This window comes from Vespa velutina, chromosome 13 (genome assembly GCF_912470025.1).
Source record: "Vespa velutina chromosome 13, iVesVel2.1, whole genome shotgun sequence".
Lineage (NCBI taxonomy): Eukaryota > Metazoa > Arthropoda > Insecta > Hymenoptera > Vespidae > Vespa > Vespa velutina.
The window spans coordinates 3,114,045-3,121,544 of record NC_062200.1 but is presented as its reverse complement, the minus strand read 5'-3'; the positions used below and the strand labels follow the sequence as shown (position 1 = coordinate 3,121,544).

General features: G+C 32.9%; 1 protein-coding gene across 11 annotated transcripts in view; it reads right to left on the bottom strand.

Annotated features, from left to right (window-relative positions):
* LOC124953616 (stress-activated protein kinase JNK) overlaps nt 1-7,500 on the bottom strand; it is a 173,700-nt gene that overhangs the window by 19,722 nt on the left and 146,478 nt on the right. For 10 of the 11 annotated variants that reach the window (XM_047505238.1, XM_047505240.1, XM_047505239.1 and 7 more), the window contains one exon: nt 5,054-5,113. The exons of the other annotated variant lie outside the window; for it this stretch is intronic. The gene's annotated coding sequence lies outside the window, so the exon portion shown is untranslated. The remainder of the gene's footprint in view (nt 1-5,053; nt 5,114-7,500) is intronic. 11 annotated transcript variants of the gene reach the window in all.

Below are 7,500 nucleotides of genomic sequence, written 5' to 3'. Positions count from 1 at the left end.
TATATATATATATATATATATATATATATATACATATAGTTTTATATCAACTAAATCATAAGAATCCGGAAAGCAAGTAGTAAGAACGATGCAAATCGTTAAAAATAAGTATCTCGGTAAGGGATGCTTGAATTTCTTGAACAGAAAGAGAGAGAGAAAAAGAGAGAGAGAGAGAGAGAGACAGACAGAGTTCGTTTTACTAATCTGGGTCACACAGCTTGTTCGTGTCGTCAACGAGAAATACGAAAAGCATAGAAAAGAAACGACGGACATTCAAAGCAGTTTTCGTTTCTCATCGCTGACTACCTCCTTTTTTTCTTTTTTCATTTTTTTTTCCATCATCCCTTTTTACTCTCTCCCTCTCTCTCTCACTCTTTCTCTCTCTCTCTCTCTCTCTCTCTCTCTCTCTCTCTCTCTCGTACTCTACGACCTACTCTTCGTTCGCTGAGTGTTAGCCATCGTTGAAATAGTAATTCTCTCTCTAGGTGGATCGATGAATGAGGTGAATGTTCCCCCATAGTGAGAAACTCTTCCTATCACCTATTTACCTTATCACGATAATCATGACTTAATTAATATTTCAAAATATTCATTCGTTGTATGTAGAATTTTATTGATCGATTGATATTTTAATAATCGACGATAATTTTATAACGTAAATCGAACGCGTTATTCGCTTTCCCCATTTCAATTTCGCGTTATCATTTTTAAATGCATTCACGTACGTCCGACATTTTATTGTCGTATTATAATATCGAGTAAAAAGGAAATAAAAGAACAAACAAACAAAAAAAAAAAAAAAAGAAAAAAGATAGAGGAAAAGAAGTAACAGAAAACGAGAAGCACAAATGCAATTTGTGAAAATGAAATTATTGACGAGGTACCGATTAAAGAGAAAAAAAAAAAAAAAAAAAAATATATATATATATACTTTTATAGCGTCGTATTTCGATATTGGATATTTTAACAAATGTCATTTGACGATACTTCGTACGTATATTCTATGAAAATAAATCAAATTGATCGTGTCAATCGTTCAATTTCGTATTATCCTTTTTAAATCAGCTCACGTCACGATATTATCATTTTATCGTGTTGTCATGTCGAAGGGGAGAAAAGAAAAAAAAGAAAGAAAAAAAAAGTCGAAAATGAGAAAAAAATAGGGGGAAAAAAGAAAAAATAAAAAGAAACGAAAGAGGAAAAAACTAATGCAATTTATGAATTTAAAATTGTTAACGAAATTCAATGTGAAAAAAAGTTAGCCTATGGTGTTTCAAAACTCTGTCCATTGAAATCAAAATTCAATTGACCAAATATATATATATATATATTCTCGAGTATATATGAGAACATTTCTTCTAGCACCTTGGGATTCCCTCTATTATTTATAGCTAACGTCGTAGACGCCGTCGTCGTTGTCGTCGTCGTCGTCGTCGTCGACGACGACTTCCTCCTCCTCCTCCTCCTCCTCTTTCTCCTCTTTCTCCTCGTTAGTTTCACAGTTAGTCCGTGTCTGCGTGGGCCAACCACCTTCTGTCGTTCGCCACCTGCTACCAATTACGTAACCCCGCGGATGGATGTTACCAGAGTTATATGGTATGTGCCAAAAAAGAAGGGGAAAAGGATTAATCTAAAATTCCAATGGAAAATTCAACGATTTGGATGTTCGAGAAATATTTCATCGACAGAGGGAATTCGATACCACCATCATCTCATATATATTTATATATATATATGTATATATATATATATATATTTATAAATCATTGATGATCACGTATCTATGATATATCCCATAGAATTTGTTTCTTTTCTTTTCTTTTTTTTTTCCACGTTAAAACTCTTGATTTCGTTAATTTTTTTCCTTTTTTCTTTTTTCGTATTTCTGTTATTATTATTATTATTATTATTATTATTATTATTTTTTCTTTTGTTTCTTTTTCTAACGATCATTATTTCTAAAATTTCTTAATTTATCGAAAGTTTCGAATGAAATAATAATAATAATTAAGATTTTTATTATATCGATGTAACATAGATTAATTAATATCGTATTATAAAATCCAATCGAATTTAATTTCGTATTAAATGTTAATCGATCATTATTTTCGACGATTACAACGACAATCATGTTTTTAATATTACCAATTTATAAAAGATAAATCGATTTTGTCAATTTTATTGTAAATTTCGATTTATACAAAATGTTTGTCTAATTTGATTGATCGATTGATCGAAAAGAAATAACTCCGTTGATACGACGTTTTATCATTCTTTTTTCTTACCCCCCCCCCTGCCATCCCTCCCACCCTTCCATCGTCGGAGTATTTATTTTATCAAAATTATAATAGATTTTTATGAAATACAAAATAGATAATTATGACAGTAAAATAGATCGTGAGATTTCAAACTGACTTTGAGTTTATTTTCAAAATGAATTTTAGTTTATAACAGAATGAATATTGACTGACGTTTCGTGCCAACATAACGCCGTAACAACGGCGTGCAAGAAAAGTTTCAAGAATAATTAATATTCTTTATGAGAAATTAGAAAGAGTGTTAGTTGGCATAAGGATCAAGAAAAAAGGAAGAAGAAGAAGAAAGAAGTAAAAAATATGTCGAAATATTTTTCTCTATGTCTACGATGTTAAAATTGAACAATTACTTTTCGACAATACAATGATCACTTTTTCAAGATTTTTTTTTAATTTAACGAAAGTTTGATATGAAATAATTTGGAATTTTATTAAATCGATATAATAGATCAATATATAAGTTACGTTATTTTCACAGACATTTTATCTATATATATAGATATATATATATATAGACATTTGTGTTACGAAAGAATGAATAAATAGAGAGAGAGAGAGAGAGAGAGAGAAATAGAGATTTGAAAGAAGGACATACGATTGATAGAGTACAAAGCACTTTGTCATTTGGTCGAATACAATGCGATCACGAGTCTGAGACTCCTTGGCAATCGTTAGAGGCGCCTCCCACATATACATATATTTATTTATATACATATGTATGCGTGTCAACCGAATCGCAAAATCGATCTTTGACTTTTGGCTCCCATCAGAGAGTAGCGTGTTTGATATATATGATATAAGAGATGATGTAGAAAATGATGATGATGATGATGATGATGACGATAACTATGACGATAATAAAGATGACGTAGTACTTTTTAGAAAAAAAGAAAAGAAAATGTCCGACCGAAAAGATGGCGGAAGGATTTCTATCTAAATAATACAACAGAGTGATATTTCTTTGAGATCACTTTTGTCATCATTTATTAAAATGACAAAATTGTGCGATTGACAAATTGTATGGAAAAATTTAACAGCGTAGCAAAGGAGAAAAGAATATATAGAGATAGATAGATAGATAGATAGATATATATATATAGAGAGAGAGAGAGAGAGAGAGAAAAAAGAAAAGAAAGAAAGAAAGAAAAGTAAAAAAACAAATAACAAATACGTTGGGTGGCTCGTTGTAACGTTGCCACGTTGTGTTCATATGTTAAATGGTTTAAATCTTGATGGGGGAATTAAAAGCAGCTTAAATTTCGTATATAATTCAAAAACTTGACTTGACATTTTGACAGATAGGAAACGACGACGACTACGACGACGACGACGACGACGACGACGACGACGACGACGACGACGACGACGAAGATGACAACGACGACGAAGACTCAGACTCAGACGAAGATAAAGTCGAAGACTCAGACGAAGACGAAGACGAAGACGAAGACGAAGACGAAGGTGAAGAGGACGAAGAGGACGAAGAGGACGAAGAAGACGAACAAGACGGTTGAGTAACTTAAGAAACGGACGATGGCGTTACGTCCGTTCTCGGTAATTTAACATCTTTCATCGTTTATCTACAAAATCTTACATATATATATATATATATGCATATATATATATATACTTTGAGAGATCTAGGGAGTGAGAGAGATACTAAAAGATTTCAAGGGAGAAAGATCAATAAGAAACAAACATATAAATGAACAAATAAATAAGTAAATAAATAAAGAAATAAAGAAAGAAATGAAGGGAAGAGGGATGAAGAGGAGGATTGGGGAAGAGAGAGAGAGAGAGAGAGAGAGAGAGAGAGAGAGAGAGAGAGAGTCTACATTCCTGTCTCTCTCAGCTACATAACATTGGAACATTTCCAATCTATACGAAGAAACTATGAAACTTGTGAGATAGACATATGAATTCAAAGAAAATTTTACTCTATCTATCTATTTATCTCTCTCTCTCTCTCTCTCTCTCTCTCTGTCTGTCTGTCTGTTTGTCTTTCCCTTAAATTCTCTTTTCTTCTTTTCATTTCATTTATTTACATCCATACGTTGCATCGTTCTCATATCCATGGGATGCATATAATTCAACGGGATAAGAAGGATTTAAGAGAGATTAACTTAAAAGGCGGAAGCAAGGAACGGTAACCCAGCTTCTTCTTGTCACTTCGTTTCAAAGACTGATTTAAACGTTGTTGGATAACTGGATAAGGAAGCGACGTTTAATGTACTTCCGAAAATTAATTACGACATTTGAACTTTACTTTCTTGCTTCCTCTATTAATCCCATTTAAATTTATGAGCTATGGGATCGATTATATTACGAGATAAATAGAATGGACGAAATTTATCTTTACGATCTTTTTTTTTTTTTTTTTATACCTCGTCTTCCTTTATATTAATGAATGTTCAGACGTGAGGATTCGCTCATAAATATATATATATATATATATATATATATATATATATATATATATATATATACACATATATCTTAATATAATTCGTTTTCCTTCCTTGTTTCTTTTTTTTTTTTTTTGCTTTTTTCTTTTTTTCTTTCTCTTTTTTTTCTTTTTTTTTTTTTTTCATTTTTCAAGAAAAAGAAAAATCATGGTAAATATTGCCCGATTTAATTTTTTTTAGAAAATCAGAGAAAGAGAGAGAGAGAGAGAGAGAGAGAGAGAGAGAGAGAGAGAGAGAGAGAACAAATGAAAAAATTCTTTTCCATATACTCACCATAAACAGACGACCATTATGCTAGTCGACGATATCTCGAGATCCAAAATGTAACGATATCTATAAACAGAAATGAGAAAACGTAATCGTTATAATCGAGATCATTGAAATCTTGTATTTTTTTTTCTTTTTTTTTCTGGAAAAAGAAAATCGAACGAAAAAAAAAAAAAAAAAAAAGAAATGACGGATACACAGACACACACGTACATAATGGAAACACATTATCGATGATGGATACGTCGTGAATATTGGGAATGTTTCAAAAAAAGAAAAAGAAAAAAGAAAAAAAGAAAAAGAAAAAAAAGGAAAAGAAAAGAAAAGAAAAGAAAAGAATAGAAAAAAAGGAAAAGGTATCAGGCGACTAAAATAAAAAGCATCTATTTAATGCGGATAATTAATTCTGCAATTTGTAAAGCGGAATAGTTGGAATGTTGATTTAGGCCGGATGAAAGAAGGGATCAGTGGAAAATCGAGCGGGTATGAATGGGAGATTAAAAGGAAAATGAAAAGCACGGAAACGCATCCCCGATTGAGATTAATGAAGCAGCTCGTTGGTTTTTCGAAAAGAGAAGGAAGGAAGCACGTGCCGTCGCTTTGATTTATTCTCGTACCTTCTTCATCTTCCCTCTCTCTCCCTCCCTCCCTCTCTCTCTCTCTCTCTCATATGCATATATATACAAACACACGTACACACTCATATGCGCACATACACATGCATACGTATACACACACACACACACACACACACACACACACACACACACACACATATATATATATATACGTACAACACACACATACACACACACACACACACACACACACATACTTCTCTCTATCTTCTTCCTACAATTTCAAAGGTGGAATGCTCGAAAAGCATCGAGACGTTTCCTTGCGATTTCTCGTGGGATAGTAGCGTGTTAATTCGATATATATATATATATATATATATATATATATATATATATACACGCGTCTAAAATTAATATAAATTAGCCTGCTGCCGGCTTGGGAGTCTGCCGTCCACGGAATGCAAGCGTCGTTCCCGTAAATTGAGACAAGTTGCCAGCAACGCAACGAACTCAGGGAAACTGCACGAATGCACCGAGAAGAAGAAGAAGAAGATGAAGAAGAAGAATTCGAGCAAAGCTAGCTGCTACTCGAATACCAGAATCTCGTCCTTTTAAACGTGTTTACAAACGAAGAATCGCGAATAGTTGTTGTTGCTCGTGGAACGTCGTTGTAGTCGTCGTCGTCGTCGTCATAGTCGTCGTCGTCATAGTCGTCACCACATAACACATAAAACAGAACCGACAAAATCTTAGGAAAAGATAAAATTAAATGCTGTTGTCCTCGGTCACGTAAATCTCCATTCCTTAAATTATCCTTTAGATCATGATTATTCGTATATAATAATTCTTCGTCATAATTATGTATTGATCTTTTCAATTCATGTTCAATTTTACGTTTAAATACGACGATTTCCTTTTTCTTCCTACGCCCACAATCCCATTTTTCTTTTATTTCTTTTTTCTCGTTTCTTGCGCTTCAAAAAAATCGAATCGACGTAAAAGGATAAAAAAAGAAAAAAAAAAAAAAAAAAAAAAAAAGAAAAGGAAAAACAAGAAGAAAGGAAGAAAAGATAAAAATCGCGACGAAACCTTCGCGAATAATCCGATTAAATGATCCAATTAAATGCCATTAATGCAGAGAAGAAAAAAGAAACAAAAAAAAAAAAAACGAACAAAAAGAGGTGAAAGAAGAAAAGAATCCTTCGACGACCCTTTTTATATCGAAGGAATAAGAATTTATTGAAACAAAAAAAAAGAAAAAAAAGGAAAAAGAACGTTAACGAAATGAACATTTCTTTTCATTTTTCATCGTCAATTTGTGATTAGGGAATATAATTGAAAAAAACGAAATGGGTGTGGCTTAGGGCGAAGTGGCGGGGGGGGGGGGGGGGGGATTGTTACGAAATCAATTAGACAATTATTTGAATTGTACAAAGGAAATTCGAGGATAATTACTGTGATGTCGTTTTGGAAAAAGGAATCTTCCTCGTGGTAATATTACCTTCGTTATCCTCCCTCTTCCCTCTTTCGCACGGGATAACAATGAAGAAAGAAGGAGACGAAGAAGACGAAGAAGGAGGAGGAGGAGGAGGAGGAGGAGAAAAACCCAAAGGCATTTTCCTCCTATCTTCTCCATCGACTAGAATGATAGAGAGAGAGAGAGGAGAGGGAGAGAGAGAGAGAGAGAGAGAGAGAGAGGATATTCGGTCACCAATGATAGTATTTCGTGTTTTTAGCGTCTACTTATTTTCTTTCTCTTTCTTTTTTTCTTTCTTTTTTTTTTTTTTTGTTTGTTCGTCATGTCGCTTCTTTTCTTTTCTTTTTTTTTTTTTCCTTTACCTCGTCCCCCTTTCTTTCTCTTTTCTTATTTTTTTT